Raw genomic sequence first — 25905 nt, forward strand, 5'->3', positions numbered from 1 at the left:
GTCAACAAAGGAAGAAAACTGAATTTTAAAACAATTGCATATTGGTTGGGGTGGGGGAAGGGAACGCACACTCTAATTACCTTTCAAAAACCTGAATTCATCAAAGGTTCTGTCATATGAATTAAACGACAATCAAATTAAATTTTAAAAAGTATTCTAATTAGTTTGCTATAATTTATTTATAAAATGTTTATTGCCGTAATTGTTGTGAATAAACGTTAAAATTAAAATCTTTTCCCTTAAATGTTTTTGACAGAAGGATTAAGTCTCCCAGAAACAGGCTGGGTAACTGGAAAAACTATTAAAAATTTGCCTTCATTGCTCTCTATACAATACTTAGAGTTTTATGTTAAAGTTACATTTTAGAAAGTTTTAATTGTCTCATATATGACTGAGACCAGTCATCCACGAAGGTAATTCCACTCATCCAGCTTCAGCCTCTTGAATGTGCTTTCTCTGCTACTGCGAAGGAGCTATGATTGCATCACTCTCCCTAAGAGTGTCAGGAAACTCCCAATTTAGGATCAAGGAAAAGCTACACACATGTAAGCAAAACCATGCATTCTGCTTAGCCAAGCCCTACTCCAAAGAGAAAATTAAGTCACTCCCACTGTCCACAGAAGAGAATCTTGCCAACTAAACTAAAAAATAATAACATGACTATGACGGTTACCTGGGAAGGAGTAAGAGTGAGAAGGAGACCTTTTTACTTTTTATGCTTCATTCACTCACTTCATTGTTAAGTTTCTTCTATGGGTGTTAGACAATGTACAAGGTACTAAAAGTAAGGCATGAAGAACAAAGGCTCTGTTCTTATTGGTACACACATATTACAAATGTGTTTTTATGTATTATTTGTATAGTTAAAAAGAAAGGTAGGGGCTTCCCTGGTGGCGCAGTGGTTGAGAGTCTGCCTGCCAATGCAGGGGACACGGGTTCGAGCCCTGGTCTGGGAAGATCCCACATGCCACGGAGCAACTGGGCCCGTGAGCCACAATTGCTGAGCCTGTGCGTCTGGAACCTGTGCTCCGCAACGAGAGGCCGTGATAGTGAGGGACCCGCACACGGCGATGAAGAGTGGTCCCCGCTTGCCACAACTGGAGAAAGCCCTCGCACAGAAATGAAGACCCAACACAGCCATAAATAAATAAAATAAAACAAATAATAATAATAATAAAAAATTAAAAAAAAAAAAAAAAAAAAAAAAAAAAGAAAGGTAGAAAAAGAGAGGGAGGAAGGCAGGCAGGGAGGGAGCAGGGAGAGAATAAGGGGCGGGGGTCAGAGAGCAGAAAGGAAAGACTAAAGAAAAGCAAACCTCTGGCATTCAACAGACATGATTTTAATTCTTCACAAGTAAGTGTAAGGACCACTATATGTACTAGTCTTGCTCAGGAATAAAACTGGACTCACGCATCTTAATACTTCAGTGTGGAATAAGTCTGTTAGCTAATGAAGGCCCTTCTAATGAAGGGCTGTCTACCTGCCCTCTCACTCACTTGGTTTTACGTGCTGCTTCACAGCCCTGACTCTTAGGAAGCAATAAAACTTTTTTTCTGTGGAAAGCTAATAACTAGTGCTGGTAAAAGAAAAGAGGGCTAAAAAGGGGGATGTTCTTAGCAAGAATACAGAAATTTGGGGTAAAGGAGTGAAACTCCCCATTCCACAGTGGCTCAAGTCATGGTCTACAAATGGCTCCTGAGGAAGGATCGTCATCCACCACCGTCACCTTAGGTTTACAGATACCTGTCAGGTCATGGGTAATCTAAATGAAATGAAGAAACAAGCTATATGTATTTTCTTTTCGTGGTGGAATGTATTTTAAAAGCTTTATGAATTATTTTAGCTCAGTATTTATATAATCATTCATACACTGAAAAAGTCCAAAAAATTTCAGTTATACTTTACAGAATTTAATGGGGGAGGGAAAGGTGTTAGATGAGAACATACATTTGGACTTAGAGATCTTTGAAGGTTTTAGAATATATACCTTACAAATTACAACACTCTTACCAAAGTGGGTATACAAGGAACATACCTCAACTTAGTAAAAGCTACTTATGACAAACCCACAGCCAACATAATATTCAATGGTGAAAAGCTGAAAGCCTTCCTGCTAAAATCTGGAACAAGACAAGGATGCCCACTCCTATTCAACATAGTACTGGAAGTCTACTCAGCATTCAGACAAGAAAAAGAAATAAAAGGTATCCACATTAGAAGGGAAGAGGTAAAATTGTCATTATATGCAGATGACATGATACTAAATACAGAAAACCCTAAAAATTCCACACAAAAACTACTAGAACTGATAAACAAATTCAGCAAGGTAGCAGGATACAAGATTAACATACAGAAATCAGTTGCATTTCTTTACACTAACAATGAAATATCAGAAAGGGAAAGTAAAATAAACAATCCTTTTTAAAATCATATCAAAAAAATAAAAAACTTAGGAATAAGCCTGACCAAGGAGGTAAAAGGCTCATATACTGAGAACTGTAAAACACTGATAAAGGAAATGGAAGATGATTTAAACAAATGGAAAGATATCCCATGTTCTTGGATTGGAAGAATTAATATTGTTAAAATGGCCATACTACCCAAAGCAATTTACAGATTTAATCAATCCCTATCAAATTACCCATGACATTTTTCACAAAACTAGAACAAATAATTCTAAAATTTATATGGAACCATAAAAGACCCAGAATTGCCAAAGCAATCCTGAGGAAAAAGAACAAAGCAGGAGGCATAACCCTCCCAGACTTCAGACAACACTATAAAGCTACAGTAATCAAAACGGCATGGTACTGGTACAAAAACAGACATATGGATCAATGGAACAGAAGAGAGCTCAGAAATAAACCCACACATCTACGGTCAATTAATCTTTGACGAAGGAGGCAAAAATATACAATGGAGAAAAGACAGTCTCTTCAGCAAGTGGTGTTGGGAAAGCTGGACAGCTGCATGTAAATCAATGAAGTTAGAACACACCCTCACACCATACACAAAAATCAACTCAAAATGGCTTAAAGACTTAAGTATAAGACATGACACCATCTTGTAAAAATAAAATACAGTGTGTGTCTGTGGAAAAAAATAAAAATAAAAAGACATGACACCAGAAAACTCTTAGAAGAGAGCATAGGCAAAACATTCTCTGACATAAATCGTACCAATGTTTTCTTAGGTCAGTTTCCCAAGGCAAAAGAAATAAAAGGAAAAATAAATACATGGAACCTAATCAAACTTATAAGCTTTTGCACAGCAAAGAAAACCATAAACAAAATGAAAAGATAACCTCCAAACTGGGAGAAAATATTTGCAAACAATGTGACAGACAGGGCTTAATTTCCAAAATATACAAACAGCTCATACAATTCAATGTCAAAAAAAAAAAAATCAAAAAAATGGGCATAAGACCTAAATAGACATTTCTCCAAAGAAGACATACAGATGGCCAATAAGCACATGAAAAGTTGCTCAACACTGCTAATTATTAGAGAAATGCAAATCAAAACTACAGTGAGGTATCACCTCACACCAGTCAGAATGGCAATCATCAAAAAAGTCTACAAATAATAAATGCTGGAGAGGATGTGGAGAAAAAGGAACCCTTCTACACTGTTGGTGGGAATGTAAAATGGTGCAGCCACTATGGAGAACAGTATGGAGGCTCCTTAAAAAAACAAAAATAGAGTTACCATATGATCCAGCAATCCCACTCCTGGGCATAATGCCGAAGAAAATTCTAACTGGAAAAGATACATGCACCCCCAATATTCATAGCAGCACTATTTACAGTAGCCAAGACATGGAAGCAACCTAAATGTCCATCAACAGATGAATGGATAAAGAAGATTTGGTGTGTGTATGTGTGTGTATATACACACATACACACACACACACACACACACACACACACACACACACACACCAGACTACTACTCAGCCATAAGAATGAAATAATGCCATTTGCAGCAACATAGATGGACCTAGAGAATATCATACTAATTGAAGTAAGTCAAACAGAGAAAGACAAATATCATATGATATCACTTATATGTGGAATCCAAAATATGAACTTATTTACAAAACAGAAACAGACTCACAGACAGAAAACAAACTTATAGTTACCAGAGGGGGAAGAGGGGAGGGGATAAATTAGGAGCTTGGGATTACCAGATACAAACTAATATATATAAAATAGGTAAACAACAAGTCCTACTCTTTTGCACAGGGAACTGTATTCTGTATCTTGTAATAAGCTATAATGAAAAAGAATATGAAAAGAATATATATATGTGTATATACATATGTATATACGCATATATATAACTGAATCACTTTGCTGTACACCAGAAACTAACACAACATTGTAAATTAACTGTATGTCAATTAAAAAAAAAAGTATAGATCCAATAAACAAACTAACCTAGGGATGTCATGTGTTAAATAAATAAATAAATAGATAAACCGATAAGCTATATATCTATTGTATAGATTGTACAACACAGGAAATATATTTTATAATAACTATAAATGAAATATAACCTTTAAAAATTGTGAATCACTATGTGGTACACCTGAAATTTATACAATATTGTACATCAACTATACCTCAATTAAAAATTTTTATTTTATAATAAATAATAGATAGTGTTATAGATTTTACTCAACAGGATGACCTTGCTACAATATTCTGATTTCAGCTCCCAAAACAGCTGAAGAAGTCTACAATGTCTCTCTTTCTGATTCTTTTTTATTTCATTCATATTTTGCACATCAGTATGGATAAGAAGGTGCAAGTGAGCATTCCAAGATCTGGGCTTCCTTCCCAAAAGCACCTCACTGAGGCCCACCCTCTGGTTTCTTATGCATGTCAAGGGCCTACATCTCTCCATTACACACTCCTGTTCCCCAGAGAAGAGGAAGGGCCCTCGCCCAGGCAGTCCTCCTGCTCCTAGATGATCAAGCACGACAGGCCTCAGAGAGGCCTAACCTCGAAAGACATAGCTAAGACTCCTCCTCCTCCACAGCCTAAACCAACACTGATACCAGAACTCTCCCCATTCTCTCTAGACTCACACTAATTTAGTTTTTAAAAATCCCGACATAGACACACATTCTGCCCAGAGATTCATTGTTGGTGTTGTTTGGATGGCAAGATAGGGGAAGGAGCAGGGAAGATGGGCACGGTCCAGGATCCTTGGTTTGGCATGCATCTTCCAGGCCACTGAGCCCAAACCCCTTGGTTCCTAGACTTGCTCAAGGCCTGTCACTTGTGTAACTCCAGTTCCGTAGGTGAACTAAGGAGCTGAGCCTGTTCTCTGTACACAGGTTTGGATCTGCCATAATGCAAACATGACTGGGACAACTAACAGCAATTTAAAATACCAAGAATTTGGTGATTAACTGTTTAGCAAAACATTTTTAAAACTGCTTGTAAAAAAAAAAAAAAAAATAGGTATTCCCTAAGTCAGAGCATTCAATCATCTATTTTATGCCATTAAGCACCAAGATGCAAAAGAGAGATACCAACATGGAATCATCTTCTAAAATATCATAAGCCAAAACACCTAGATACTTTCTACTGCTGCCAGCTACTCTGATTTAGCTCAGTGACACAAAGATGGTGAGAAAACAACCAGAATTGAAAGAAGTTACACAGCTGAGAATCAGATCAAATAAAAGACAGGCAGATAACCAAAGATAATGATGAACCCTTTCAGAGAAAGCTTCAAGATCCAATTTGACTGTTAGCTGTGATAAATTTGGACCTGAAGAAGAGATGATAAAACAAACAAAAGCCACAAGCATCAATTACAAGTAGTTATTAACAGGTTTCTAATATTCCTATTTTTCCGGTGAAAATACAAGAAAAAACCTTTTGCCTAGGTTAATTAAAGGTAATTATTAAATGTAAGCACATTTTCTAATACTTTCTACAAGGAAAGTGATACTAAGATAAGGAGAAAATCTTAGTTGGTTATTGACACTATATTGAAGGAAATTATGCTATTTGCCAGAGTGAATCACTTGTATACTTTACAAATCTCTACAGAGTTCTCTTCTGCCAACTGTGAGACACATAATTCCAGCACATTTTCTCTCTTATAGATCGCATTCCTTTCCTTCACCAGTACCTTCAAAAATCCTGTGTTTTATATTTATAACTCAACTTCTAATATAGTTTCATCTATAGGGGAAAAGGTTGAATTCCATCATGAATAGATAGAAAGGAGGAAGGACAGAAAGTAGAAAGAAAGTGATGCTACCTACATATCACTGTTAATCTATGAAGTTTTTTAGAAAAAAAAAATAGAGACTTTGAACTTTGGGTAACTAAATACGTATTACATGTTTGGCTTCCTTTACCCCCTTCTGAATTAACCTCCTATAAGCACAAATGTCTTCCAGAAGGACAAACATCAAAATGTTAACTGTAGGTAGTGGGATTATACATCATTATTTTCTGCTCTATACTTTTATATACCACATTTTATATAATGAAAATATACTCCCTAAAAGGAATAGCAATTGTTATGTTAACAAGAAACTTACATTAAACCAAAATCAATTGAACAAAACTTCAAAATATTTCCTAGGAATATGTAATAGAAGATGGTCTCAAAAAGTTTTAGTTGACTTAGAGATACATTTTAATTTTTTTGGTCTCAGTAAGCATTTACAGTGATCTTTAATTGTAATGAGAAATAAAACAGTCTGATTTACAAGGTATTTAGGCACTCTAAAATAGTAATCTCAGAATAAAAATAATGAAAATCTACAAAACAGTAGTTTCTACTGTGGAAGTAAAATCCCAAACCTAAAGATTTTTTCCTTTAAAAAAAAGTTTGTATAGACAGATTATCTGCATGATATGTGGTATACAAATAATGAGTGAAGATGGTTCATACCATCAGTTGTGGGACTTGCAGAAGCACAGCCTACAACCCTTGCTTTCAGGTACCACCATGGTATACTACATCTCATACACTAGCCTACAGTCCCCAGAGAAGGATTACAACCAGGTTTGAGATGGGCCTAAAAGTTAACATGGTCCTGGAGTGTAAGCCAATCACAGGTCACTTCCAGGAGTCCCTCAGCATTCCAGGGGCTCTTGGCCAACCTTAACTACACAGGATCCCATTGTACTTCACAGTTATGAAGGACGGGAAAAATCCTTGAGCTAAAAACTATTCTGGATGCTCTCTGTACCACATTAGTAGACAGATTCAAGGGACCACAGCTGCTTGACTACAAATGAAAGCATCCTGTCCCTTGGAACCTCAAGACAAAAAACATGAAAAATCAAGAAGTTTCAGTGAACATTCACTGATACACCCTTTTTCTCCAACAGCTCTAGAGATCGTAATACTCTATAACATAAACCTAAGGTTAGAATATAAAGAAAGAATATTCTACCAATCAAAGTAAGGCTAGAACACTTTATAATATAAAGGTAAAGAAGTGATGGTCAGCGTTCATTAATAGCATGCTTCATGATTCAAAATATGAATAGCGGTCAGCTATGGAATAAATGTTTGTGTCCCTCCAAAATCCATACGTTGAAGCCCTAATCTCCAAATAATGATGGTATTTGGAAATGGGGCCTTTGGGAGGTAATTAGGTTTAGGTGAGATCGTGAGAGTAGAGCCTCCATAATGGGGTTAGTGTCCTTAGAAGAAGAGACATGAGAGAGAGATGATCTTTCTCTCTGCCTTGTGGGGAAACAGTAAGGAGGCGGCCATCTGCAAACCAGAAAGAGGGTTCTCACTAGAGCCCAAACATGCTGACACCCTCACACTGGACCTTCCAGCCTCCGCACTATGAGAAAACAAATTTCTGTTGTTTAACCTACCCAGTCTGTAGTATATTTGTTATAGCAAACTGAACTAAGATACTCTCATTGTTAGAAGCAGTGGCCTCTCAATCTATAATTGACTGATGCTGAAGAAAGCGAATGGACATATACTCACTTCCCTGTCCTTTAACCTATATAGAAACAGCACAGTGAAATCTGATAAAGCCACATATTTTTCTGTCATGATATATAGACACTGGATACTTAAAAACTTGCTAACAGATCTGGCTGATTAGCAAAGTGAGCCCACAAAAGTGCTAGTGCTTTTATTATGCAGACAGAAAAAGAAGAAAATTCTCTGATCTAGAAAATTTTTTTTACTCATCTTTAGTAATTTCATCTTACCTTCCCCAATTTTACTTTAAGAATTAAATTAAAATTGGACACTGCAATCTTTTAAGAGACCACAGCACAGAAAAGTTTGTGCCATGATTAAGAATGTAGTTACACAACAGATACAAAAGACATGGTAGAATTTGTTTTACCCCTTTCCCTTTTTATCTTCTCTTTCTTCTTAAAATGGTACCAGAGTCCTTTTGGAGCTCCACAGAAGCGAATGGAAATGTGACTGCTTTCTCTCTGCAGCAACTTGGCTTATATCGGATGCCTTGCCAGGTTGCTAACATGGCACTCTAGTAGATAACTTCCCTAGATTAGATAAAATTAGTACCTTTGATTGCCATCTGTATAGATGAAGAAAATCATTATGATTATATACTGATAGTTAAGGTGATAATCCAAAATGTTAATTTGGGGGGAATGAAGAAAATATTTTTAAAGCTGTTAAAATGTAATGAGAATTACTCAAAACTTTAAAATATTTCACTTAACCTGATGTACTTTCTTCACATTTAAGAGGAATTTGAAGATTAGTTAAAGAAGCATACGGCTAAGGTGACTGTTTAAAGTACTAATTTCAGGTGTTACAATGAAATCTTTAAAACAGATATTTTCATTTTAATTGATTCCCTTCATCTCTAAAAAACATGCATGGCTTTGGGTGCCATGAAACCCGTTATTTCCCATAAAAAAACAACTTACCAAAGAAGAAAAGATTTACCTACCTTCAAAGAGACAGGCTTTAGTTATAACAAGGATACTTTATCTCTATTGACTAAGAGTTATCTTAGAATATTATAGAGCCAGGGACATGACTTACTCCACTTAGCTGCAGTATTTTCACCTTTAGTGATATGCCACTCAAACACAGCATTTACTTTCTTCACCACCTCTCCCCCTATATGCTGAAGGCGGCGACCTATTTCTTCAAACACAAGGGTACTCTGAAGCTCCCTACCCTAGCAAAAAGAGAAAAGTTAATTTAATTTTAGAAGTTCTGTAAAAATGACTCAAGGGGATAAAACTATTACAAAATAAAAGTGCAACAACATGATTTTCTTTAAAAACCTGCACATAAATAAGGCAAACTAGTTTTTTCTCACTAGGTTTCTTTCATACCTTTCCTTATATTAATTTATGTCATCCAGAACCTCAGTCCTCTTAATAAAAGAATTTTACTTTTATCAAAATTCAGAAATAATATTTTACAAGTAGACTAGGAACTAACTGGATAACTTATATCCTAACTAACTTCAGCAGGAAGAAACTGGGCAAATCAATCAACTACTGTGGTCTCATTTCTTTGTTTGTAAAATAGGACTAAATTACATAGAGCCTGAATTTCTTTCTAGCTCTAAAATTTCTTAAGTTTTTGATCTTAGATTCTTTTTAAAGAGATTTTAATTTTCATTCAGTTATATGATAATATGGCGAATGAAAGACAAACATCATGGGTTTAAAAACCTCGACATTACAAAGTTAATATTTTGGAGAAAGAAAATATAAATATTTTTATTAAAAGTCTCAGCATGTTAATACAGAATAACACAAATGTTTTAATAAATAATACATGCTACTGTGTTTGTATCTGCATTGAAAGCATTATACAAATCTTTAAATCAAGAAAAAGGTATAGGATATTTAAATTTTTAATATATTTTTTTCCCAAATACTGTTTAAGATTTCTCATTAAACAACTGAGTTAGTTACTATAAAACTAGAAAATTACTTATATTCTCTTGAAAGATACCCTAGTATCCCCACAAAAAAGTTTTTCAAAAAATTCATAAGTTGTCAAAATATTCCTTTTTCTCCAAGCAGTTTTAATGTTCTCCAGTTCAAGAATTAAGAATCTTTCATAGCTCTTAATTTTCTAAAGTAGACTGAATATTCTTAAAGTGATCTTAATTGAAATTCATAAGTCAGGGTATGACTTGGATGTCAGTGGTTATAACCCACCTCAGATGGTGTCTTAGCTACAACATCAGCTGTTGGCACAAGATCCACATATGCATTTGAAATGACGATGTCTCCAGTTCCTTGGATCTTATAAAGGTACAAGAGGAAAAAAAAACAACCAGTTCACTCTGATGATTCCAATGAAAATACAATTTCATTGTGAAAACTCTTTTAAAAGAAATTTACATTTTTCTTCACATGAAAAAGAAAATAATCCAAATTAAATAAACAGTTCATAAATTAAATATCAAGAGAAATATACATGAAGGCTTACTGATTTAATACAAGTGTTAATAACCCTAACTGTAGAATCAACTGGAGCCCTTTTAAAAAATATTTATGACCAGGTCCCATCTCCAAATATTCCAATTTAAATGGTCTGGGGTGGACCCTGAGCACTGGTATTTGGGGGATTTTTTTTTTTCCAATATAAGTATGTCTAATGGGGAGCCAGGGTGAGAATTGCTTAATTCTTATAAATAGTAAAAGGCATGGCAAAAAATCCACATGAGGTAGGGGTACGTAAACTGTATTTGTTCAGTTAACATAGAATAAAATTGGGTAGGAACAGACCACAGTCTTTTAAAAGAAATAATTCTAGCTCTTATTTCAAAAAGGAAGTGTACACAGTATAAAGTAATATGTAAATAGCCTTTCTATAAAATATTAAAGGAACTCTAATTCCCAATACTTCAGCTAAAATTATTCCAGTGGAATTCTTTCATAAAATTATGGTATTGCTACAAATGTATAGGACAATGCCTAAAACTTAAGGCAGCATTTATTAAAACTGACTTTTAACAATCAGGAAGATCATTCTCCCTTGACTACTTCCCATTATACGTCAGAAAAAAAGATCTTTCAAACAATCCTACCTCAAGAAACAAGAAAAATCTCAAATAAACAGCCTAACATTACCCTAAAGCACTTAGAAAAAGAAGAACAGAAAAGCCCCAAAGTTAGCAGAAGGAAAGAAATCATAAAGATCAGATCAGAAATAAATGAAAAAGAAATGAAGTAAATGATAGCAAAGATCAATAAAACTAAAAGCTGGTTCTTTGAGAAGATAAACAAAATTGATAAACCACTAGCCACACTCATCAAGAAAAAAAGGGAGAAGACTCAAATCAATAGAATTAGAAATGAAAAAGGAGACGTAACAACTGACACTGCAGAAATACAAAGGATCATGAGAAATTAGTACAAGCAATTCTATGCCAATAAAATGGACAACCTGGAAGAAAGGGACAAATTCTTAGAAAAGCACAACCTCCTGAGACTGAACCATGAAGGAATAGAAAACATAAACAGACCAATCACAAGCACTGAAATTGAAACTGTGACTAAAAATCTTCCAACAAACAAAAGTCCAGGACCAGATGGATTCACAGGCGAATTCTATCAAACATTTAGAGAAGAGCTAATACCTATCCTTCTCAAACTCTTCCAAAATATAGCAGAGGTAGGAACACTCCCAAACTCATTCTATGAGGCCACCATCACCCTGATACCAAAACCAGACAAAGATGTCACAAAGAAAACAACAGACCAATATCACTGATGAACACAGATGCAAAAATCCTCAACAAAATAGTGGCAAACAGAATCCAACAGCACATTAAAAGGATAATACACCACGATCAAGTGGGGTTTATCCCAGTAATGCAAGGATTCTTCAATATACGCAAATCAATCAATGTGATAAACCATATTAACAAATTGAAGGAGAAAAACCATATGATCATCTAAATAGATGCAGAAAAAGCTTGTGACAAAATTCAACACCCATTTATGAAAAAAGCTCTCCAGAAACTAGGCATAGAGGGAACTTACCTCAACATAATAAAGGCCATATATCACAAACCCACAGCCAACATCATTCTCAATGGTGGAAAACTGAAACCATTTCCACTAAGATCAGGAACAAGACAAGGTTGCCTTCTCTCACCACTATTTTCCAACATAGTTTTGCAAGTTTCAGCCACAGCAATCAGAGAAGAAAAAGAAATAAAAGGAATCCAAATCGGAAAAGAAGAAGTAAAACTGTCACTGTTTGCAGATGACATGATACTATACACAGAGAATCCCAAAGATGCTACCAGAAAACTACTAGAGCTAATCAATGAATTTGGTAAAGTAGCAGGATATAAAATTAACGCACAGAAATCTCTTGCATTCCTATACACTAATGATGAAAAATCTGAAAGAGAAATTAAGGAAACACTCCCATCTACCATTGCAACAAAAAGAATAAAATACCTAGGAATAAACCTACCTCAGGAGACACAAGACCTGCATGCAGAAAACTACAGTATACTGATGAAAGAAATTAAAGATAATACAAACAGATGGAGAGATATAACATGTTCTTGGATTGGAAGAATCAATACTGGGAAAATGACTCTACTACCCAAAGCAATCTACAGATTCAGTGCAATCCCTATCAAACTGCCAATGGCATTTTTCACAGAACTAGAACAAAAAATTTCACAATTTATATGGAAACACAAAAGACCCTGAATAGCCAAGGCAATCTTGAGAAAGAAAAACTGAGCTGGAGGAATAAGGCTCCCTGACTTCAGACTATACTACAAAGCTACAGTAATCAAGACAGTATGGTACTGGCACAAAAAGAGAAATATAGATCAATGGAACAGGATAGAAAGCCCAGAGACAAACCCACACACATATGGTCACCTTATCTTTGATAAAGGAGGCAAGAATATACAATGGAGAAAAGACAGCCTCTTCAATAAGTGGTGCTGGGAAAACTGGACAGCTACATGTAAAAGAAGGAAATTAGAACACTCCCTAACACCATACACAAAAAGAAACTCAAAATGGATTAAAGACCTAAATGTAAGGTCAGACACTATACAACTCTTAGAGGCAAACATAGGCAGACCACTCTATGACATACATCACAGCAAGATCCTTTTTGACCCACCTCCTAGAGTAATGGAAATAAAAACAGAAATAAACAAATGGGACCTAATGAAACTTAAAAGCTTTTGCACAGCAAAGGAAACCATAAACAAGACGAAAAGACAAACCTCAGAATGGGAGAAAATATTTGCAAACGAAGCAACTGACAAAGGATTAATCTCCAAAATATACAGGCAGCTCCTGCAGCTCAACATCAAAAAAACAAACAACCCAATCCAAAAATGGGCAGAAGACCTAAATAGACATTTCTCTAAATAATATATACAGATTGCCAACAAGCACATGAAAGGATACTCAACATCACTAATCATTAGAGAAATGCTAATCAAAACTACAATGAGGTATCCCCTCACACTGGTCAGAATGGCTATCATCAAAAAATCTACAAACAATAAATGCTGGAGAGGGTGTGGAGAAAAGGGAACCCTCTTGCCCTGTTGGTGGGAATGTAAATTGATACAGCCACTATGGAGAACAGTATGGAGGTTCCTTAAAAAACTAAAAATAGAACTACCATACGACCCAGTGATCCCACTACTGGGCATATATCCTGAGAAAACCATAATTCAAAAAGAGTCATGTACCACAATGTTCACTGCAGCACTATTTACAATAGCCAGGACATGGAAGCAACCTAAGTGTCCATTGACAGATGAATGGATAAAGAAGATATACCACATATATACAATGGAATATTACTCAGCCATAAAAAGAAATGAAATTGAGTTATTTGTAGTGAGGTGGATGGACCTAGAGATTGTCATACAGAGTGAAGTATGTCAGAGAAAAACAAATACTGTATGCTGACACATATATATGGAATCTAAAAAAAAAAAAAAAGGTTCTGAAGAATGTAGGGGCAGGACAGGGATAAAGATGCAGATGTAGAGAATGGACTTGAGGACACGGGGAGAGGGAAGGGTAAGCTGGGATGAAGTGAGAGAGTGGCATGGACACATATACACTACCAAATGTAAAATAGATAGCTAGTGGGAAGCAGCCACATAGCACAGGGAGATCAGCTTGGTGCTTTGTGTCCACCTAGAGGGGTGGGATAGGGAGGGTGGGAGGGAGACGCAAGAGGGAGGGTATATGGGGATATATATTTATGTATAGCTGATTCACTTTGTTATACAGCAGAAACTAACACACTATTGTAAAGCAATTATACTCCAATAAAGATGTTAAAAATAAATAAATAAATAAAATAAACGTAGGTGAAATAATTAGAAAATAAGAGGGTCCCAGAATATGTGGCACCAACATTAATTGTAGGAGGATTTCAGAGAAAGCCAGTATGTGTTTTTGTATGGATGAGGGAAAGGGGAGTAGTAAGGGACTGCCTCTGAGGACAAGGTAGAGCTTCCTCTGAAGCCGAAAAGACAAAAGAAATTTGCAAAGTGAAATAGTGTGCATACATGAAGCAGGAAAATGATACTGCAAGCAGCAGGAAGTAATAAGGAGAAGGCAGCCATACAAAGAAGAGTTCTGCAAAGTTATTTATATTTATGAAAGAAATCATGATACAGTAAAAAAAAAAAAAAAAAAAGTTAGGGCCTAGGAAGTAAGCCTTGAGCCAGGCAGACCTGGGTGTCTATCCCAGCTCCACCACTTTCTATGTGACCATGAGCAAGTTATTTAGGAGACCTGAACCTAGATTTTCCTAAATTAAATGTAGAGCTGTTACGCATAGTAGAAATAATGGGATAGCCTGCTTATAGGTACTCGACAACTTTAAGCTGTTATTATTGTTGGTGGTGGTATTTAAACTGCTCGACACAAACCATCAATGTAGTACAAATGATCAGGCCAAAAAGTGTCACCCTGGTCAACTGTATTAACAAAAATAATCTGTAAAAAACTTATAAAAGGCTGATTGCATGTCCTTTTAGTATTTTACTGGAGCACTGCTAACAGCCTCACCCCAAAATTACTTAACTCTATAGGGAGATATACTCTGTCTTGTTACTTACTATTAATTAAGCCCAGACTCTGTGACATAAGATGTTAATTTGTGTCACATTTTCATTTTATATCTGTCTGAGAGTCATGCCTTTAATTTTCTGAAGATTATATTCTGACAACAACTTGAATGATGGGTTGAGCCAAAAAGATATGGTTGGTTGGGTTTTCAGAAATGTTATGTAGACAGGCACCAATTTAGCTGAGAATAAAAAACAGAAAATAGCTTCTTTTCGGCCAGAACCTCCATCTTCCAGTAATTCGCCAAAATGACCAACACAAAGAGAAAGAGGAGGGGCACCCGCTACATGTTCTCTAGGCCTTTTAGAAAACATGGAGCTGCTCCTTTGGCCACACACATGCAAATCTACAAGAAAGGTGATATTGTAGATATCAAGGGAACGGGCACTGTTCAAAAAGGAATGCCCCACAAATGTTGCCATGGCAAAACTGGGAGAGTCTACAATGTTACCCAGCATGCTGTTGGCATCATTGTAAACATACAAGCTAAGGGCAAGATTCTTGCCAAGAGAATTAATGTGCGTATTGAGCATGTTACGCACTCTAAGAGCTGAGATAGCTTCCTGAAACGAGTGAAGGAAAATGATCAGAAAAAGAAGGAAGCCAAAGAGAAAGGTACTTGGGTTCAGCTGAAGCGCCAGCCTGCTCCCCCAGGGAAGCACACTTCGTGAGAACCAATGGAAAGAAGCCTGAACTGCTGGAGCCCATTCCCTATGAATTCATGGCATGATGGGGGTAAAGAAAATAAAAGACCTGGACTGTAAAAAAAAAAAAAAAAAAACAGAAAATAAAAAACAAGGTATGGAGGCATCTTATTTTCGATTAAAAGTTACGACTGATTTTTTAAAAAAAACTTTCTAAGTTTTATCTCATATCCATAATATTAACCAAAACAATGCTAGGATGGAACATAATTATAGGATACAGTGAAGAGGGTAACGAAACAATGTACCTCTAACTACATTATCCATACCTTGGTTTGGAAATGGATTCTATTTCCTTCCTTCCACATCTCAGTTTGTAGAGTTTGTCCTGGATATACTGGTTTTGCAAAACGAACCTTTCAAAAAAATGTGTTTTAGGGTTAAGAATGTTTTAATATGAAGCTTTTCCACTTTGCTGGGGGGTGGTATTTGGGGGGAAGGTTGGAGAGCATAAAAGGAAGAAACAGAGACTGGACTATACTTAAATTCATAAAAATAGTAGTATGATAAAATTAGTAGAGATATAGTTAGTAAAAGTTAATTCTTTGTCTTTCAAAATATAGAATCAATAAATAGTTTAATCTTGACAAATCAAAACACAGAAGAATAATCATATTAAGTAGAGTTATATAGGTAACCACCAGAACAACTTAAGAGAAGCAGTTAAAAGTAGCACTAGGGGGCTTCCCTGGTGGCACAGTGGTTGGGAGTCCGCCTGCCAATGCAGGGGACACGGGTTCGAGCCCTGGTCTGGGAGGATCCCACATGCCACGGAGCAACTGAGCCCGTGTGCCACAGCTGCTGAGCCTGTGCGTCTGGAGCCTGTGCTCCGCAACGGGAGAGGCCGCGACAGTGAGAGGCCCGCGCACCGTGATGAAGAGTGACCCCCGCTTGCCACGACTGGAGAGAGCTCTCGCACAGAAGCGAAGACCCAACACAGCCAAAAATAAATAATAAATAAATAAATAAATAAATTTAAAAAAAAAAAAAAAAAAAAGTAGCACTAGGGGCTTCCCTGGTGGCGCAGTGGTTGAGAGTCTGCCTGCTAATGCAGGGTACACGGGTTCGAGCCTTGGTCTGGGAGGATCCCACATGCCGTGGAGCAACTGGGCCTGTGAGCCACAACTGCTGAGCCTGTGCGTCTGGAGCCTGTGCTCCGCAGCGGGAGAGGCCGCGACAGTGAGAGGCCCGCGCACCGCGATGAGGAGTGGCCCCCACTTGCCGTAACTGGAGAAAGCCCTCGCACAGAAACGAAGACCCAACACAGCCATAAATAAATTAATTAATTAATTAATTAATTTAAAAAAAAAAAGTAGCACTAATTAAGTCTGAGGAATAAGACCTGGGGTTGTTGTATAGGACAGAATAATTACATTTTTTATTTCTTAATTTTCTATAGTATTTTATTTGCTCTGTGTATATATTATTCGCTGGTTTTTAAAATCATTATAATAATAACTATAAAATAGTTATAATAATGAGAATAATCAGTGTTATCAAAGGGAAGACATCAGAAAATAAATTTCCACTGCTGCATGGAGTACAAACTGATAAGAGCTTTTGGAGCTATTTGACACTGCCTTAAAGTTTTGTTTTGTTTTGTTTTAAGTGTATGTCTTTCGATTTATGCAAAACTGTGCAGAGTCAGTTTTCTTTGCAATTTATAATGGATGAAAACTTGAAGCTAACTTAAAAGTGCAAAACTAGGGCTTCCCTGGTGGTGCAGTGGTTAAGAATCCGCCTGCCAATGCAGGGGACACGGGTTCGAGCCCTGGTCCAGGAAGATCTCACATGCTGCGGAGCAACTAAGCCCGTGTGCCACAACTACTGAGCCTGTGCTCTAGAGCCCACGAGCCACAACTACCGAGCCCTCGTGCTATAACTACTGAAGCACGCACACCTAGAGCCTGTGCTCCGCAGCAAGAGAAGCCACCGCAATGAGAAGCCCGCACACCACAATGAAGAGTAGCCCCAACTCGCCACAACTAGAGAAAGCCTGAGCGCAGCAAGGAAGACTCAATACAACCAAAAAATAAATAAATTTACAGTGACCACAAAAAAAAAAGTGCAAAACTAAAATCAATATGCAACCAACATACTGATATAGGTGCATGTTTATTAGAGTTCAAATGCAGCCACTTAACATTTTCAATTGAATTAAGGCAAATTATAAAACAGTAAAACATGAATAAATAAATTTTTAAAGGTAAATCTTGAGTTTGTTAAGGCATATATGCTGATATATGTATGCTCCTAATTAATTTACAAAACAATCAAATCAATCTGTTAAAAGTATAACTGTATATAATATCCTTCATGATGCAAGTGTAATAGAGGCATTTAGAGCTACAAAAAGAAAACTTGCGGATTGCCAAGTCAATGAAATAATAAAAATAATAACTTCGGTATAGTACCTATTTTTAAGTGAAGTCACTAAGATTCCTCTAAAACTAAAAAGGAACAAGTAGTTAAATTATTAATAATTTACACATACCTTAATTGCTTTGAATCTTGACACATCATTATCTGCAAACTGCTGTAAAACATGCCTGGCAGAAAATCCAAATGTACATAATCCATGTAATATGGGCTTGTCAAAACCTAAAAATGAGAGAGAGAATTTAGTTAGATAAAGGCACATTTCATGTTTAAAAACCAAGAACAGTTCATTCAGGACTTCAAAAATACATTTTTAAACTGCATTAGCCTGACTCATACCACCTATTTTAACACATTATTGACCAGGGGGATTTTTGCAGAAACTAACGCCTATGGCGTTAATACATCTCCAGTCAATAATGTGTTAAGAAACATGGAAAATATTTTATAAATAATACTTCCTGGGAAAAAAATTATGAAATAAACAAAAAAAGAAAAAAAAAAGGGAGGAATGTCAGAGCTCTGGGGACACAAATAATTATTTTGTTTCGCTTTGGTTGTAACCATGAAATCATCCACAGTGATTTCAATATCCATGTATGTAGATGATCCTTCTTCAACCTTTCAGTTCTTTGCTCTCCCCTCCAATGGCCTTGACCTTCATGATAACTCAGACACCCATCCCCATGGTCCTATCCTACACCTTGCACTAGCAGGAGCTACCTTCCACCATAATCTGAATTTCACGTACACCATTTTCTGAACACTACTTCCCACCTTTCCATGTCTTTTGCATAAACATATTAGGAGAGGGCTATTTTTAAAATGTTACTCAAACTTCCAGTCATAAGTAGCGACGGCTTTAAGTATTATTTAGATAACTGAGCTAATATTTTCATTGGCTCACATTATTAGCAACTCACCTGCTAAGTTAGCAAAGTCAGGATCAATGTGTAAGGGATTCCAGTCTCCACTGAGGCGGTACAAAGCAGCCTGTGGAGAAAGAATTATAAAAGAAACTAGCACCCAGTGCCTTCTTAGAATACATTAAAATAAAAACAGGAAATATGGCTGATTATTGCATAAGAAATGCATTATAATGTACCTCATAGTAGCTTTGATTAAAAAATAACTATTTCTAACAAAAAAAGATTAAGTGTAAATCAAATGCTTTTTGTAACACCTGCCACTGAGATCATAAGGCGTGAGGACTGTCAAATAATAGGAAGGGGAACCAAGAACTACATCTGGGAACAACACTGGTTACCACTGCCTAAGGAGAAATTCACAAAAAGGAATCCATCAATCTACTCTCGTTAAAACACAATGAAGGGCTTCCCTAGTGGCGCACTGGTTAAGAATCCGCCTGCCACGCAGTGGTTGAGAATCTGCCTGCTAATGCAGGGGACACGGGTTCGAGCCCTGGTCTGGGAGGATCCCACGTGCCGCGGAGCAGCTGGGCCCGTGAGCCACAACTGCTGAGCCTGCGCGTCTGGAGCCTGTGCCCCGCAACGGGAGGGGCCGCGATAGTGAAAGGCCCGCGCACCGCGATGAAGAGCGGTCCCCGCACCGCGATGAAGAGTGGCCCCCACTTGCCGTAACCGGAGAAAGCCCTCGCACGGACCGAAGACCCAACACAGCCAAAAATAAATAAATAAATAAATAAAGTAGCTATAAAATTAAAAAAAAAAAAAAAAAAAAAAAGAACTCTTTAAAAATAAAAAAAAAAAAAAAAAAAAAAAAAAAAAAAGAATCCGCCTGCCAATGCAGGGGACACGGGTTTGATCCTTGGTCCGGGAAGATCTCACATGCCGTGGAGCAACTAAGCCCGTGCGCCACAACTACTGAGCTTGAGCTCTATAGCCCGCGAGCCACAACTACTGAAGCCCAAGCACCCCAACTACTGAAGGCCACATGCCCTAGAGCCCACGCTCCTCAACAAAGGGAAGCCACCACAATGAGAAGTCTGTGCACCACAACGAACAGTAGCCCCCGCTCGCCGCAACTAGAGAAAGCCCGCGCACAGCAACAAAGACCCAATGCAGCCAAAAATTAATTAATTAATTAATTAATTATTTAAAAATAAAATAAACATTTTTTAAAAAAAACACAATGAAGATAAGGTGTAAATGTTTATAGCCTCTTCTAACCAAGCAAAATTTATGCCAACTTTCTTAATGGGGTGTTTTAAATTGAAGCCTGTAACCTAATACTAGACATATAAACATCACACACTTCTCACAAACTTTCATTCTACTGGGTACACTAAATCCTGAGATCAGCTCATCCTGCAAAAAAAAGACTAATAACTTGCCATTAAGATTATATTCCTGCTTACTCCAGATCCTCACATCACTTCTGTACTTAGATAAGGCAGAATTAGCAGAAAGATATAGATAACAATAGGAAAAAAGTCACCATACTTCCCAGCATTTAAATTGTGCATTGGTCAATTGAGAGAGTACTTTTCAGTACTGAAGGGAAGAAATTCACAAAAGAGCTAACAGTAAGTATTTAATGTATCTGTGTATTAACTTTGGGTCTGCCTCTAGACATCTCTTTCTTATCAATTGCTAGGTTAAGCTTTCCAAGACTATTAAAATGTTGTGTAGAGACTAGCCAAGTCAGCATACCTGACTTTCTTAATGAGTTTTTGTTGTTTTTAATTATTGATTATTTTTTTAACAAATTTTATTTATATTAAATAACATCTCCTATAACTCATAGGAAAATGTTGTTTACTTTTTAATATGTTTTGTACAATTTTAATAAGCTCTTTCTCTTTCCCATCATTCTATATGATAGTTTTCTAAATTATTCACTTTTTTAATGACTCAGTATTCTTTCCCTTTATATGGCTTCTAAAAATAATTAAATCAAATCAACAATTATCAAAAAGATGTGACTTAAGATTCTGTATAAGATGGTAGAGGATTAAATGATAAATTTTAGAAAGCACTTTAAAAAAAAATAAAACACTAGGCAAATATACATCATCATGTTGCATACAAATGGTTAAAGAATGACGAATTTCAGGGCCCAAAGAGGAAGGTGTCAAACACATAATAGATCATGGGCTTTGGCACCAGACAGACCTAGGTTCAAATCCAGCTCTGCCATTAGTGGGCAATTTTCTTTATCACCCTAAGCCTCAATCTTCTCGTTTAAAAAACTGAGAGGCTAATCAAACTCTTACAGAGCATTATCCTTGATAAGTATTAATACCTCAATAAATGTGAACTATTATGATTATTTTAAAAGATTTCAGCAACGGTATAAGACAATCAAGTTTTTAAGATTAGTGCCAGTGTTCTTACCCCACAGATATCATTCCTATAAATGAAAAGAAACAACTCTTTTAGAGAAATCATATTAAAGGAATATGAAAATTTTCATATTATTTCAATGACAGCATTACTTCCAACAGAAGGCAGAATTAGCAAAGACATAAAAGATCTATGATGAGAAGTGACTAAAGTCAACTGATCAGATGTTTAACTAAATTCAATCATAATGCAAAATAACCATTCTCTAAACAATAAAGGACACTATCAAGGTTTATTTTCTGAATATCTTGAAGGACTTTCGTATTTCAGAAGAAGGGCAAAAAGCTTCGTGTTTTGTTGTTTCATTTCTGCCTAGATGTAAAAATCACTAAAATTCACACATACAAACTAAGAAAAATAGCTCTATATTGTCTTACTTGAGTATTAAATGTAAGTGGGAGGATCTTCCATATATGAGTAAATTAGTTCCTAGTTTTATTTATTTAAAGTGTACCATTAGGGACTTCCCTAGTCATCCAGTGGTTAAGAATCCACCTTCCAGTGCAGGGGACATGGGTTTGATCCCTGGTCAGGGAACTAATACCCCACATGCCAAGGGGCAACTAGGCCCTTGCACCACAACTACTGAGCGCACACCCTCTAGAGCCCACGCACCACAACTAGAGAGCCCACGTGCCGTAACTACTGATCCCACACACCCTGGAGCCTGCGCACCAGAACTAGAGGGCCCACGTGCCTCAGTGAAAGAGTCCGCATGCCGCAACGAAGACCCTGTGTGCCACAACTAAGACCCAATGCAGCCAAATAAATAAGTAATTTTTTTTTTTAAGTGTACCATTAAGTTAAACTAAATGCTAAATAAAAAGGGTCAGGAATTAGTTCTTCCCAAATCCTCACATCCCCTAAAAAAGCAAACAGATCGACAAGAAAAACAAGTAAAACTACACAGATCCCAGGCCTACAGTGTAACTAGAAGAGAAAAACCACAAACTTCAAATTCCTATAAGTAGAAAAAAAACACCTATATCCAGCAGCACTGTCTTCTGAGCACCCTCTCAAAACTACTAGAGAGAGTGGTAGGGGTGGGGAGGGGGAGTATAGCAGAAGCTCATGGAAGAGAAAAAAGGAAACAAAGAAAAATCACTTCGAGACACAGACAGTCTACCTCGAGGACAAAAATACTGAGAAGAATCCTGGAAGATTAGAATACTGACTACTGAGAAAAGAATTAAAAGTGCATGGGCCTCCAAACGGCAGTCCTAGAAAGGCAATACTTCTGAGGAAGAAGAGGATAAAACAAAGATGTCTCCTTCGAAGACGAATGGTGAAGAAAGAGAAGCAAGAGGGGAAATTTATGATCCTGCAGGATAAAGAGAACTAAAAAAAAATTTAATAAAACACTTCCCCACTATGCCCTACTCCAAAAAGCCATCCATTAAAGAAAAGGCATTTTGCTATACTGACAGATGACAATCTTGAATTTCTTTAAGAAAGAAACTTGTAAACTGTCCCAAACTACTAACTTTACCTACAAAATGCATATAGGTAAGTAATCTTCACCTGTACAAAGCTACAATAAGACTAAAAAAGAAAATAAGAACCGAAACATTATAATAAATAAAATTTTCCCAAACAAAACAACTAGCAAACAGAAGAAAACGATAACACAATACTCAAGCATTTGGGGATAGGAAATAAACATCTTGAATCTGAAATTCAAAAACCAAAAATATAAATGGACAACAAACATGAAGAAATGAAGTAAGAGATGATTAAACTTGGGAAAGAAATAAAAGAAAAATCAAAATCATACCAGAAATTGAAGACTAAATTATAATGTTCCCAAAGGAGAACATATTCAAACAAAATTTTAATAAGGGGCATAGAAGAAAAAGAAGAAAAAAACCAAGAGAATGGAAATGAGATTAATAAAGAACTAAAAAAGGACAGAAAATGGTTGGAAGAAAGATAGAAAAAGATCCAATGTACATAAAGAGTACCTGAAGAAATAAAAATAAAACAATGAATAAGAACTAATATTTAAAATTATAACCCTAGAAAACTTTTTGAAAATAAAAGATCTGAACACACATATTAAAAAGGCCCACCAGGTACATGGGAAAACTGACCTGGAATGAGCAACACTGAGACTTATACTAGTAAAACTATTAGATTTTTAAAGATGAAGGAAAAAAAAATCCTAAAGCCCTTGAGGATAAAGATCAAGTAACTTAAAGGAAGATAATGACTGGCATCAGACTTCTAAACAGCAATATAGAAAGCCAGGCAACAATGGAACACCATTTTAAGAAACTCAGGATTTCATATCCAGCCAAGCTGTCCTTTGAGTATCCAGGGTATAGAAAAATAGTTTTAAATACATAGGAACCGGACTTCCCTGGTGGCGCAGTGGTTAAGAATCCGCCTGCCAGTGCAGGGGACATGGGTTCAAGCCCTGGTCCAGGAAGATCCCACATGCCGCAGAGCAACTAAGCCCATGCGCCACAACTACTGAGCCTGTGCTCTAGAGCCCATGAGCCACAACTACTGAGCCCACGTGCCACAACTACTGAAGCCCGCACGACTAGAGCCCATGCTCCGAAACAAAGAGAAACCACCACAACGAGAAGCCCGCGCACCACAACGAAGAGTAGCCCCCGATTGCTGCAACTAGAGAAAGCCCACGCGCAGCGACGACAACCCAATGCAGCCAAAAATAAATAAATAAATTTATGTAATAAATAAATACATAGGAACCAAAGGAATACTATACACGAGGCCTTCTTGGGAAACCTACCACAGGAGGAGCTTTATCCAACCAGGAGATATGGGAGAACCTTTGGCAAAAGGATTGATATATATTCAATTGCAAATCTAAGACTAAAACAAAGGTGGGGAAGAGGGAAGAATAATATATAAATGTTAAATTGTTCTGAAAAAGTAAAATTAATGCATTCCCCAAAATGGGAACTGTAAGGGAAAGAGAAACAAGAAAATAAAATAGGCTCTTTAATTGTTAGAAACAAGTAGGAAACAAAGCACAGCAATAAAAACTGAGAAAACAAATAGTAATAAATGAGAAAATTGGGCACTATGGGCATATAAAAAGGTAGAGGACTTCCACTTCCGGCCTAGATGGAATAAGTGGAATGAACTTACTCTTCCACTGTAAACAATTAGGAAAAAAAAATTTTTTTTAAGTGGGTGAGGGAGATACCGTTCTTAGACATTGGACAGTAGGCAGGACAGGATTATGATTCTTGACAGAAAAGAAACAAACAAGATGCACTCTACAATGGCCACAGTGCTCTGCCTGACAGCACTTTCTAGACTGCAGTGCAAAAAGGGAAACCGAAACATAGCAAAACAGTCTCAAAGAGTTAAAGAGATAAAGATCAGAGTTCTGGGAGAATGGGCAGCTGGAATGCAGACGTACTGAAAGGGAGGAAGCTACACAGGAAGCAGCTCCAGAAATTGAAATAGAAATCCCCTTGAGGGCCACAGAGAAAGGCCCTGGAAGATGAGACACCACCCGGAGAAGAAGCCAGGTGGAGATTAGAGGCACGCCAGCCAACAGGGAGCACTAAGACCCTGCACTTGTGAAAGAGCCATCCGGGACTTTCCTGCCCCACCCAGCCGCCGTCTGAGAACAGCCACATGAGTGACAGCCAACACCGTTTGTAGCACAAGGACCACCCAGGCGACCCAGAGTCATGCAAAATGATAAATCATTGTTTCAAAACAAAATTTTAAAAGTACTTACAATACACATGGTAATATAATAAAGAATTATATTTTAATGGATAGTATAACCAATATTCCAAAGATTAACTTTATTTAACAATGATGGTAGCTAAGGTCCTAATTGTTAGAATAAGTAGTAGGAGATATGTATCTAGGGAAACTAAAGATACTTGTTTTCATTCTCCTCAAATACAAAGCCTGACACCTGTTACCTATTTATTCTTTGGTCTTTCTAGATTATTGGGGAAGAATTTTCTCTTTATTAATTATGCAAAACCATGAAGTATACTTGTAATATATACCAGTTTGAAGATGAAGAAATTTTCCTAAAGACATGAAAAACAAAATATTCCAGAAGTGATATTGGTAGAGCTATGGTTGCCAGTTTCCCTACTGATTGAAAAGTTACTTATTTAATTTAAATACCTGGCACAAAGTTTATGCTATAACAACATAATCTGTTCCATTTCCACTTCTCCTTAAAGGTCTGTTCGTCCACAATCATCTCCCACCACTCTCCGGTGTGAATGCTCTAATTCTTACTCCTTGTACATACATCATGCTCTTTTCTGCTATCATTACTAAGTTCTTATCCCCTTCCAGGCCATACTGCAAGCCTTATACCCCTGGCAAGAGAGAAGATCTATACACCATTTTAGTTCAGAAGTCCCATCTTTCCTACCAAACTCTTCTG

At 36.8% G+C, this 25905-nt stretch overlaps 2 pseudogenes; one reads left to right on the top strand and one right to left on the bottom strand.

The window, feature by feature from the left end:
* The window catches only part of LOC130706396 (peroxisomal multifunctional enzyme type 2-like), a 71750-nt pseudogene that overhangs the window by 9337 nt on the left and 36508 nt on the right, over positions 1 to 25905 (bottom strand).
* On the top strand, positions 15343 to 15827 carry LOC130706398 (60S ribosomal protein L21-like; annotated as a pseudogene).

This window comes from Balaenoptera acutorostrata, chromosome 2 (genome assembly GCF_949987535.1).
Source record: "Balaenoptera acutorostrata chromosome 2, mBalAcu1.1, whole genome shotgun sequence".
In the NCBI taxonomy this organism is placed as follows: domain Eukaryota; kingdom Metazoa; phylum Chordata; class Mammalia; order Artiodactyla; family Balaenopteridae; genus Balaenoptera; species Balaenoptera acutorostrata.